Source organism: Pteropus medius, unplaced genomic scaffold (genome assembly GCF_902729225.1).
Source record: "Pteropus medius unplaced genomic scaffold, Ma_sr-lr_union100, whole genome shotgun sequence".
Lineage (NCBI taxonomy): Eukaryota > Metazoa > Chordata > Mammalia > Chiroptera > Pteropodidae > Pteropus > Pteropus medius.
In genome coordinates this window covers 9681079-9693351 of record NW_024348304.1, presented here as the reverse complement: position 1 = coordinate 9693351, position 12273 = coordinate 9681079, and the positions used below count along the sequence as shown (strand labels likewise).

The window sequence follows — 12273 nt, the reverse complement described above, 5'->3', positions numbered from 1 at the left end:
AATCCATGCAAAAGAAAATGAGATCCTAGTTATAGGAAAGAGGGAAAAAAAATTTAAGACATCTTTTTGAAGTTATAATTACAATGACATATAACATGTATTTGATGGCTATAGATATACAGATTATATATCTATATAAATGAGAGCAAAGAAACATCTTTAAACTTCTGGAAGGATATCAATGTCTTTGTTTTGCATGAAAATTAGGGTTGCCATGAGAGAGCCTCTCCAAAATGATCTTTGAGGTTAAGGGTCTTTCATTGCACTTAATAGTTCAAGGTGAGTACAATAGAAATAGAGAAAACCAAGCTGACCATAGCTATGAACTCTTATAAACCAAGGAGAAAGCCAAGAAGCCCTGCTGGAAAGGAACCATAGCTGTCTAAATCACTGTTACATTCTCATGATCTAGCACAGAACATTTTAGGCGAATGAATGAATGAATGAAATCACCTAAGATGAATAAATCACCTAAGAAAAGGAAAATTAAAAAAGAAAAATTAAAAATTTAATTAAAGAATTAAATTTAAAGAAGGAAAATTCTTTTGACTAAACTTCTGACAAGCTACAGAAAATGAGACAATGAATTATTCGCAATGATATTTCTATTCTAATACAGAAAAACAAAAGTATAACAGGACAGAGTGGACCATAGTGTAAAACTTGGAAGGCAATGCCAGTAATAAATATTGTTATCTCCAGTCTGGTCCGTTTGGAGGACAGAAAGTCCTCACTAGGCTCTTGGAAAAGCAAAGGTAGAGAATACCTAACATAGAGTATCAGTGATCTAGTTTAATGTATTTTATTTTTAAATGCTGCTTCTAGACACTGAAATGACCAAATTCTGACACTTACGAAAGGTAAATTGTAAATATACAAGCTGAGAGAATTAATAAAAATGTGACTACTAGAAATTAATGACTCTTTCCTATACCACAAGAATTAATGTGTTTCTTCTTATGAGATCGCTTTTTAATTTTGAAAATAGTATTTCTATGAAAAAAATGTGATTTTTGTGTTCCAGTGGTAAATGTTGTACAAAGTATAGTTTTCGAGTTAAAGTGATGAAGGGAGAGATATCTTGATTTACTGCTATTCTAAAGAAAAAAAATATATACAATTATGAAATTTTTAATGAGATGAAAGACATAGGTGACTTTTTTGTCCTTTTGATATAAAGAAATATCTTGAGAAAATCATCTTCTTTTGAGCTATGTATAAAAACTAAGGGGAAAATGTGAACTTCCCAGGAAATAAATTGGGTTATTATGTTAGCAAGGGATTCTGAAAAGAGAAATGAAAGAAATATGAAATACCATATTCAGATATTTGTTTGTGCCAAAGTTTAAGAATGAGAGAAGACAATACAGTGATTCTAATTCTAAGCTAACCGGGATGCGATTCAAATAAACACAACAGTTGGGCTAGATATACAATAAATGGGTAATAATCTAAATGTGCTTGCCTGTGATGCTTATCAGATCATTCTTCACCTACTTTGTTGATACAGCAACCTTGCTGTGTGCCAAATACCGATCTAAATGTTGGGAATAGTGTGATAAAGGAAACACACCAACTTTCTGCCCACTTGGAGCTTACAGCCCTGATGTGGACAGTTGACATCTAAGGAACAAATTCCTGTTTAAGTGCTACGGAGGGTCTCCTAAGCTCTCTCATATGAAATTAGTGGCTCAGTCCTTTTTGTTAGCGAATAACGTTAATTCTCCTACAGAGCCTTTGCCATTCTGGATTAAGATTCATCTGTTGCAACATTTGTCTTTGCACATTCTAGGTACTTCAAAACTCCAAGTCTCAGATGAAAACAAGAATAAAATCTTGAGCATATTCTAAATTCCTTATGGAAATGGGTTAGCCTACTGCCTGGATTTGGAATCATATTAAGAACCTAACATTTCACAACAGAATGTCAGTTCAGCTGCCTGAGTGTCTGAAATGTAAAACATACGGATCGTTTTATCAACAGCACAAAATATTGGCATTTCATACACTCATTAAAAATGTCAATCATAAATTAACCGTGATGCCAAAAACTTGTTTGAGACATCTGATATTTGAGAGATAGGATCTAAAAGTTATATGAAGCATCCGTTTCTCTAGTCAGGCAATCAAGAAAGCAAAGCTCAGATTTTCATTTAGTTTTCCAAATTTCACGACTTGAACGAACATAGAATTTGCTCTTTCTCTTATGCCTTTATGCCAGTGCTTCCAGAGAATAAAATTTAATGGTTTAATGATTGCATTCATCTAGTCATACATATTTAAAGATTTATTGTTAACCGTTATGCCAAATTAAATATAAAGGACATATAAGAAAATAAACTTACTTTTTATTCACACAAAAAAAGTGTTGTAACCAAGAGCCTTAGCTCTTTACTCAAGCCAACCTGAGTTTAAATCCCTTTCTTACTAATAAGCTATATCTTCTTAGGCAAATTTTATTTATTTTCAAAACATCAATGTTTTATTTGTGAAATAGGGATTAGTAACATGTGCCTGTTTCATAGAGCACTCATAATAATAAAAAAATAGGTTGTACTTGGTACCTGGTAAGTAGCTATTATGATTGTGGTCATTAAGTTCTGATTATTGTATAAGAACACATTTTGAAATAATTGTAGATTAATATGTAGTTTTAAGAAATAAATCAGAGCAGTTCTGTATGAATTTCACCAAATTTTTCTCAGTCTCAATACCTTGCATTAACTCTAGTATAAAAGCATATACACGAAATAGACGTGATAGATACATCACAGACCTTATTCACATTTTGCCTGCTTTATAAACACTGAATTGTGTATATTTGCAGTGTGTGTGTGTGTGTGTGTGTATGTGTTCTGTGCAATTTCATCATAGATTTGTGTGGCCATGACCACATTCAAGATACAGGGCAGTCCCGAGATAACGATTTCTCATGGTGTACCCTTTTACTGAAATACATTTAGTTGTTCCAGATTAGAAAGCTGCAGTGAATATTTGTATACAGGTTTTTGGTCAAACATAAGTTTTATTTCTCTCTAGAATAAATGCCCAAGAGTACAACTGCTTGGTCATATGGTAAGCAAATGTTTAGGTTTTTTTAAGAAACTGTCATATATTTCCAGAATAGATATCCTATTTTATATTCTCACTAGTAATGTGTGAGGAATATAATTCCTTCACATCCTTGATGGCATATGATATAATGTTAAAGTTTATTTTAGACATTCTTATTAGTGTGTAGTAAATATTGTGGTTTTAATTTTCATTTCCCTTGTGATTGACAATATTGAATATATTTTCATGAGCTTATCTGATATCTGTATACCCTCTTCTGTGAAGTAACTCCTTTGTCTTCTGCCTTTTTTCTAACTGGATCATTTGTTTTCTTCACTGTTGCCTAGAGAACTCTTTGCATATTCTGGATATAATTCTTACCTTAGATATGTGGCTTGAAACTAAAGTTTGTAGAATCTTTCAGAGAAAAAAGCTCTTTTAATTTTGATAAGGTACACTTACCAAATTTTCTTTTTATATCGGATTGTGCTTGTGATAACAATTCTAAAAACTTCACATCTGCCCTAGGTCCCAAAGAATTTCTTTTATGTATTTTTCTAAAAGTTTTACAGTTCTGTGTTTTGCATATAAGTCCATAATCTATTTGAGTTTATTTTTGTATTAAGCTGTGATACTTTGAGATTTCTCCCTCCCTTCCTCCCTCCTTCCCTGCCTGTGAATGTCCAATTGCTTCAACACCATTTATTGGAAATTATTAAACTTCTTCCCTTGAGCTGCTTTGTCATTTTTGTCACTCTTGGTTAGGCACAGATTTGTGGGTCTGTATCTCAGGTCTCTATTCTGTTTTATTGATCATTACGTCACTATGTAAGTGTAAGCCCGAACACTGTATATGTAAGACCTAACATCAGAGAGAGTGATGTCTCACACTTAAGTCCCACTTTTCAAAACATTGTTTGCTCTTCTGGGTTCTGTCTCTTCCCATGTAAATATTGATATATGCTTGTCTAGGCTATAAAGACACTTGCTGGGATTTTAATAGGCATTGCATTAAACCTATAGGTTAATTTGGAGAGAATTAACATGTTTATCTCGTTGAGTCTTCAAGCCACAAATGTGATTTATCTCAACATTTATTTAGGTCTCCTTTGATTTCTGTGATCAGAATTTTATAATTTTTAGGATATAATTCCTGGAGCTATTTTGATAGACTTATGCCTAAGTAATTCATTTTCATTAAAGCACCCATAAATGGCATTGTGTCTTTAATTTCAGTTTCCACAGGTATTTTAGTATCTAGAAATTTGATTTACTCTTATATGTTGATCTTTCATTCTGCCATCTTATGGAACTCACTTCTTAGTTCCAAGAGTTTTACAAATATTATGGACAGTTTTATTTACCATTCTCTATGACTTTTCTTTTCTTGCCTTAGAGCACTAGCTGGAACTTCCAGCACTGTGTTGAATAAGAATGGTGAATGTGAACATCCTTGCCTTGTTCTTGAATTTGGTGGGAAAGTATTGTCTTATACCATTAAGTCTCATGTTAGCTATAGATTTTTTTTGTGGATATTCTTTAAAGCAATGTGTTAGTTTGCTGAGGTTGATACAACAAAGTACCACCTTCTGGGTAGTTTAAACAATAGATATTTACTTCCTTATAGTTCTGGAGACTAAAAATCCAAGGTCAAAGTGTTAGTAGTATTGTTTTCCTCAGAGGCCTCTCTCACTGTCTTGTACATGGCTGTCTTCTCCCTGTGTCTTCTCCTGGCCTCGCCTCTGTTTGTGTCTGTCTTGATTTCTTTTTATAAGGACAGCAGTCATGTTGGATTAGGGTTCATCCCAGTGATCTCTTTTAGTCTTAATTATCTCTTCAAAGACACTATCTCCAGTCACATTCTGAGGTACTGGGGTTAGGACTTCAACATGTGAATTTGACAGGTGGAGAGAGAGATACAGTTCAGCCTACGAAAGAGAGTTCATCTCCATTCCTTGTTTGCTGTGCATTTTTATCATAAATGAGTGTTGGATTTTGTTCATTTTTTTTCTGGATTAGTTGATATGATTATGTAACTTTTTAAACCAGTTGGTATGGTGGCTTACAATAAATTATTTTTTAATGTTGAACCAGTCTTGCATATCTGGAATAAATCCCATCTGCTCATAGTGTCTATTTCTTTCCATATATTGTTAGATTCAATTTGCTAATATTTTACTGAGGATTTTTGCACCTATGTTCATGAAAGATATTGGTCTGTAATTTTCTTTTTCTGTTCTGTCTACTTTTGGCATCAGGGTAGGAGTAGACTCATAGAATGTGTTGGAAGTGTTTAGTCATCTTCTATTTTCTAGCAGACATTACATAAAATTGTGTTAATTGTTGGAATTCCCCAGTGAAATTATTTGGACCTGAGATTTACTTTTTTGAGAGTTTTTTAAAATTAAAAACTCAAAATCTTTAGTGTTTTTAGAGCTATTCAGATCATCCATTTTATCTTGTTAAGTTTTAGTAGTGTTTCACCCTGGGACCATTTCTTCTAAATTGTACAATTTATGCGTATAAAGTTATTCAAAGTAATCCCTTATTATACTTTTGATGTTGGAAGGATATTCCTGGTTTTATTCCTAATATTGGCAATTTCAGTCTTCTCTCTTTTTATTATCCATGTTCATTTTCCTGAGTTTTCAATTTTATTGAAAAATTTTTTAAATGCTAGCTTATAGTTTCATTTATTTTTCTTCTGTTTTCCACTTTTCAATTTTATTGACTTTTGCCTTACTCTTCGCTGTTTCGTTTCTTTATCTAGCTTTGTGTTTATTTTACATTTTAAAAAAATCTTGAGTGTAGAACATAGATTATTGACTTGAGGCCTTTCCTTGTTTCTAATGTGAGCACATAGTGCTATAAATTTCCCACTTTAGTACTGTTAATTGAATTCCACGTATTTTGATACGTTGTATTTTCATTTTCATTCAGTTCTATATTTATTAAAGTTTCTTTTGATACTTTTCCTTGAACCTGTGGATTAATTAGAAGTGTGTTGTGTTTTGTCATGTTTTTGGAGATTTCTTTTTGTCTTTTAGTTATTGATTTCTCCTTTGATTCCATTATAATCAGAGAACATGCTGTAGTTCTTTAAGTTTGCGGAGATTTATTTTGTGGCCAATGAGGTGGTCTATATTGGTGACTATCTTTTTGAAAAATATGTGTATCCTGCTGATGTCGACCAAACTATTCTATATGTCAATTAGATCCTGGTGGTACTTATGTAATTCATTTCTTTGCTGATTTTATGTTTAATAGTTCTATCAGTTGCCAAGAGCGGGGAGGGGGATGTTGGAGTCCCTAATTGTACTTGTGAATTTGTCTGTTTCTCTTTTCAGGTCTGTCAGTTTTACTATTTGCATTTTAAGACTCTGTTATTTGGTGCATGTTCAGTTTAATATTGCTATGTTGTTCTTTGATTGATCTTTTAATCATAACAAAAATACATTTTAATGGGAATAGTTAATTATGTTGCCTTATATACATTTTATGGAATCTCAGGGAATGTAATCTATATAAATTAATAATTAAATAGAGAAACCTCAAACTCCAGTGCAGTACTAAGATAAGTTATTTCTACCTTAGCCAAATTAACTGGAAATTTATAGTGTAGCATAATAAGACATTGAAAAAAGAGACTTAGTCCTTATTCAAAGAATATTATATAGTAAGTATGTAATTTGTCCTTTCATTTATTAATACAATAAGTATTGTGCGTGTATACATATACTGAGCAGTTATGAATAGGGAAGAACTACTTACTTTACCCATAGGAAATAATAGATAGGTACACTTGCAGTGTGATTGCAGTATTAACTAGCAGTTCCTTATAATGAAGCTATCACTAAACGCCTTGGCCATAAATGGCAAGAAATAAGCTAGAGATAAAACAGCTCTGGTTATGATCTGAGCCTCTCAGCTTCCCCTCACCCCCATCCTGTCGCCAGTTTTATAAAGATATAAAGATATAATTGACATACAGCACTGTATAAGTTTAAGGTGTACAACGTAATGATTTGACTTACATATATTGTGAAATGATTACCACAATAATTTCAGGTAAAATCCATTATCTCATATAGATAAAAGAAAGAAAAAATGTTTTTTCCTTGTGATGAAAATTCTTGAATCTACTATCTTAACGACTTTCATATATACTATATTGAGCCTCTCATATTTATATATCATGTCGGTATTGGGTAATCAGATAATATCTGTAATAACTTTTTATTATTATTATAAAATTTACTTTGTCTTATTTTTTTTTCCACTAATGGATTCAAGATCAATCAGTCAATCAAATAGTATGAGTAAAATTGTAGGGACTAAGCATCTTGTTTCTAGATTTAATTTTTTAATGACATGTGTCATAGTGATAGAAAAAATTTTGTTACATTTTGTAAGATAAAACTAATTGCTATAAGAAAAAAAAAGTAATGCTTCTCTCAAAAACCATGTATTAATTTTGTACTGTCATCAATTTTAGGTGGAATCTTATATAAATTCTGTGTTTTTTTTGTTTGTTTTTATGTTACTTTTAAAAACCAAGTTGTCTAATTCTGCAGCTTTCCAAGTACATCCTCACCAAGTTGAGAATACAGAAAGTGACTTGTATTAGTGACTATGGTGATCACATAGAAGTGAAAATACTTAATTTTGGGGCCAATTGAGTTTATCTTGATTTGATACAGGGATGGTGTAGAATCAGATCAAAATAAAGACCAACGTTTTTCTGATATAACCAATAATTGTGTGTGTGTGTGTGTATGTGTGTGCCACCATCCCCATGATTTAAAAATGGTTTTTAAAATGAGACTCTTGCCACAACAATCCTCTGTCCTCCCTTTTCAGATGTCTTTCTTCCAGTGATTATGTGGCATCTTATGGGTTGTACAGAATCTTTTTCATGGAGTGGTTTGAAACCATGCTACTCTGTACTTAACTTTCTGTCAGTCAATCAGTAGATAACCTGTATGCTTGAGATGTTCAATAAATAATTGGTAGCTATGGTAGTTGAAATTTTATACCTATACTTATATTTGTATATCTGACATCGATATCTATATCAGGCTCTGAGCTAGGGGTTTATGTGGCAACAACCGAAAGGGTAAAAAATTTAGTTTTTATTTTCAGAATCTTTCTGTTTGTAGGGCTAATTTCCAAGGACACTGTGGCTTAGGTCAAAACCCCTTGGGCTATAGAAGTTGAAACATAAAAATTAACCTATGTCTAATACCTCTTTTCGAGCTTATAATGCCATATTAAAAGTTATCAACAATTAGAATAAAACACAAAATGGCAGTGCGACTTGCAAGTATCTGCAGCACCAGCTGCCCACAAACTGTCACTCATGATCAGCATCTCGGGGGCGAACAGCAAGCAGATCTCAGTTAACTCAGCATCGGACACTAAATCTCGGATTTCCTTTGAATATTCATTGTGGCATCAGGAAATTTTGTTCACTGATTGACAGGTTCTGTATGAGATGCGAGGGGGGACAAGGTTGTACTATCAATTGTTATATGTGAAATGACCCCCAAACTTAGTGGCTTCAAACAATAAGCATTGGCTATTTCAGAGTTTCTGTGAGTGAGACATCCCGGTGTGTTATCTGTCCCCTGCTTTGTGGTCTGTCAGAAGGCTGCAGTCATGACCTGGCCTGGGGTTGTAGTTTCACCTCAAGCTCAGGCACGTGGCTACCGACAGACCACAGTTTCTTACCAGCTCGGCTGAAAGGTCTGCCTTAATTCCTTGTCATGAACACCTCCCGATGACACAGATGGAAGCGTGGCTGCTGACTCCACCCGAGGCTGAGGTCACCCTCTTTTTGTAGCCTAGTTTTGGAAATTCTATCCCATCACTTTTGCTTCAACCTATTCAGGTCAGACTCAGGGGGAGGGAATTATACAAGGGTGTAATAAAGACGAGGCAGGAATTGCTAGGGCTCATATTAGTGGCTCCCTGGCATTGTTAATAACGCTGACATAGGTGAATGATTTTCCTTGAAAACTCTTTTTATTTTTTTTCTCTCATACTTGCGATTAAAGAAAATGCATGTAAATGAACAGGAGAATGTACACACCCTTAATATAATCTTGCTTTGGCGATGTGGGTGGCTGTGGGGTAGGTGAGAAACTAACCATTTAAAAGGAGAAGAAAGATAAATTTAAATAAAATATCAACAGATTTCACCGGCATTTAAGGCTGTTATGAAAATTCAACAAGAGACAACCAAACTTTGAATTTCAGATTTTTTTCATAATTTTGATAGCATTGCTCTTTCTAATATTGGAGTAATACATAGCCAGTTATCATGTTTTGTCTTTATACCAAATTGTTGAACAAAGTCAACATTTGATCAAAAACTATTAACTGGCTCTAAATAAAATGATAGGGTATTATTTTCTTTGTAAGGAACCACAGTTATATACTTTAGGAAATCAAAGTGATATTTTGACTTGTTTTTTGTTTTTGTTTTATTGCTGTTTACTTCTAGTTCTTAGATAAAGTGTAAGTTTTACCCCTTAGAAGGGCCACTTTTTAGTTTAGTTAATTAGAATGCCAGTTTATTTTATTATTATTACATAATTTGCTCACAGTATCCACTAAGAGAGAATATGGCTATAATTACAAATATCAGTTGGTTGTGATATGTTCTCTCTTTCTTTGACTTTGGATTTTAGAATCCAATGTTACATCACATTGATTTCTTGGTAAAGTCTGTTATTGTTGTTGTATGCAATATTGAACCACTGAATCCTTTTCCCTGCTGTGGAATTAGATGTGTAACTGTTGTCTCATAATGAATATGCTGTCTAACAATGGACTTCTTTATAAACACAACAATAACATTTTGGATTTCATCATTATGAAAGATTAGAAATGTACAATTTAATTCCCAGGGTTTTAGCGTTAATGCGATACTAGCTAAAATATTTACATTTTCAGTGCCAGCTTAATTAAGCATATTCATTGTCTTGAATCAAAATATAATTTGCACTGGGTTTAAATATTTCAGCATTATATTTGTATAGAGTTTGAACACTGTCACAGAGGTCCTTAGAGTTAATTTTAAACTCCAGCAAATGAGTCATTTTAAGCTAACCCAAGCTTCGTGGTGCTTTGCAACACAGCCTTACATTTCCTGACAAATTGAATTCCAGCCAGGTGTCACTCTTTAGAATCCCCAAGGTTTATCTCTGCCCTTTCTGCTCTGACATATGCTTTTGACATACCCAGAAAATTGTGTGATAGAAACCTGTGGAGTGGTAATACCCTCTACAGCAGGGGTCAGCTGTAAAGAACCATTAATGAGCCCTCCCATAAACAAACTGTTCTGAACAGCGACAGTGGCAGAGGAAACTAAAAGAGACATGATCCTCTATTACATGTTGCTTATAGTGCAAGGCTTGCCTATCACCCGTCCTTCAGAGTGTCTTTCCAAAAAGTGGAAAGAAGCTGCTTCTTTGGTCCAGATTTCCCATGAGAAAATTGTTGGACGTTATTTGACTCTTATTTTTTCTCTCGATTTGAGAAGTATTCAGTATTTACTTTTATCAATGTTTTACAATAGACATATCACCTACTGTCTATCTTTGTTAAAAATGTCACTCTGGTCTATGGCCATGCCACCCTGAACGGGCCCGATCTCGTCTGATCTCGGAAGCTAAGCAGGGTTGGGCCTGGTTGGTACTTGGATGGGAGACCTCCTAGGAGGACCAGGTGCTGTTGGCGGTAAAAAAAAGTCACTCTTTGAAAACATGTACCCAAAGCATTTGAACGAAAATTGCTTAACATTTATACAATTTTCAATGAACTGTTCCTAGTAGACCCCATATCGTAGGTCAGTCTGGAGTGAGAATAGTGATGGACAGGAAAGAGCATGACTATGTACAATAAGTAAAAACTATCAAGTGAAAATGAGGTAGGAAGTTCATAAGTTTTTCTTAAAGTGAAACCATCTGAAATGCATTATTGTGCCTTAGAAGTGCAAAGGTCACGTTATTCAAACTATTTCAAAAGGAAAGACAGAACATACTGGCATGTGAAGCAGAACGTGAGCTGTGAGTGGATGGCCGAGATAACCGTGGAGTGGTTTATCTACTAACTTCATTTGTTTAGATGTGATAGTTGATGATTATTTCTCATTTGTATATTTGTTGACATTTAATATTGTGTTTATGTTATATGATATGTATATTCCCTCCAGTATAAATATGCATATTTATTAATATACAAAACAGTTATTTTAGAATTAAATTAAGGTCAAACCCAAGAACTAAGTAAAGAGTTTGCAAAACATCTAGTATGTTGTATGCAATATGCTTTAGATTTCTGGACTCTGACATAATTTTTCTCAAGTTTGTTGAATAAATGTAATGCATACATAGATTTTTTTTTAACACTCAGCATATCATATATGAAGACAGTTCAAGTTTTTACATTTATTTTAAAAGAAGGAAAAAATGCCTCTTTTGTCTTTGTAAAATATGCTTAATAATATGGTGGTCATGTGTAAGTACAATTTGCTTATGTTTTTCCCACTGATCCCAAATATGAATAAATGAAATAAAACACAGGAAAATAGTCTAAAAGTCCCCACATAAAAATGCTGACTCGTTGAGTAGAGCTGTCTAAGGACACCACACTCTTCCTCCTTCCCACAGCACGTCTCCTTGACTACCCTAGCCTGCCTTTCTGTCCAGTTTTAAATCAAGTTCAAGGACTCTGAATGAAAGAATCTTTATTTATAGACCTTCTTTCTCTTTCCCCATTCCAATTCTAAGATAATAGTACTCATGAGTCTCAGACGCTGTATTAATGTGACGTGTGTGTGTGTGCGCGCGTGCGCGCGCGTGCAAAAGACCATCTCAACGTCTTGTCAATGACTTAAATATAGAAACAGTGCCTTACAGGTATCCCCCTTGGAGAAAAATTCAGGTTATCACTTATAATATTTATAATTCTTCAATAGGATAAGTAGTCTTACGTTGATTAGGTGAGTTTCGAATAGATTTGGAGTGGTCTCTGCTCTCAAATGCCCCTTTTCTAAGTTTTCTCTGATTAACAATAACCGCAGCTATTGAATAACTAAATAGAGTTAGATATATCATCTGAGGGTGTAAAACAATTTTTCTCTGTGCAAACCCCTCCCCTTTTTTTTTTTTTTGGTGCTTAATAGAAATCTAAGCCTAAGGGTCATGTGAACCA

General features: G+C 33.7%; 1 non-coding gene across 1 annotated transcript; it reads left to right on the top strand.

The window, feature by feature from the left end:
- The first annotated feature begins 10678 nt into the window (after positions 1–10678).
- Positions 10679–10797, top strand: LOC120616284 (5S ribosomal RNA). Its single transcript, XR_005656568.1, has one exon. It is a non-coding gene; the product is annotated as a 5S ribosomal RNA (ribosomal RNA).
- The last annotated feature ends 1476 nt before the right edge of the window (positions 10798–12273 follow it).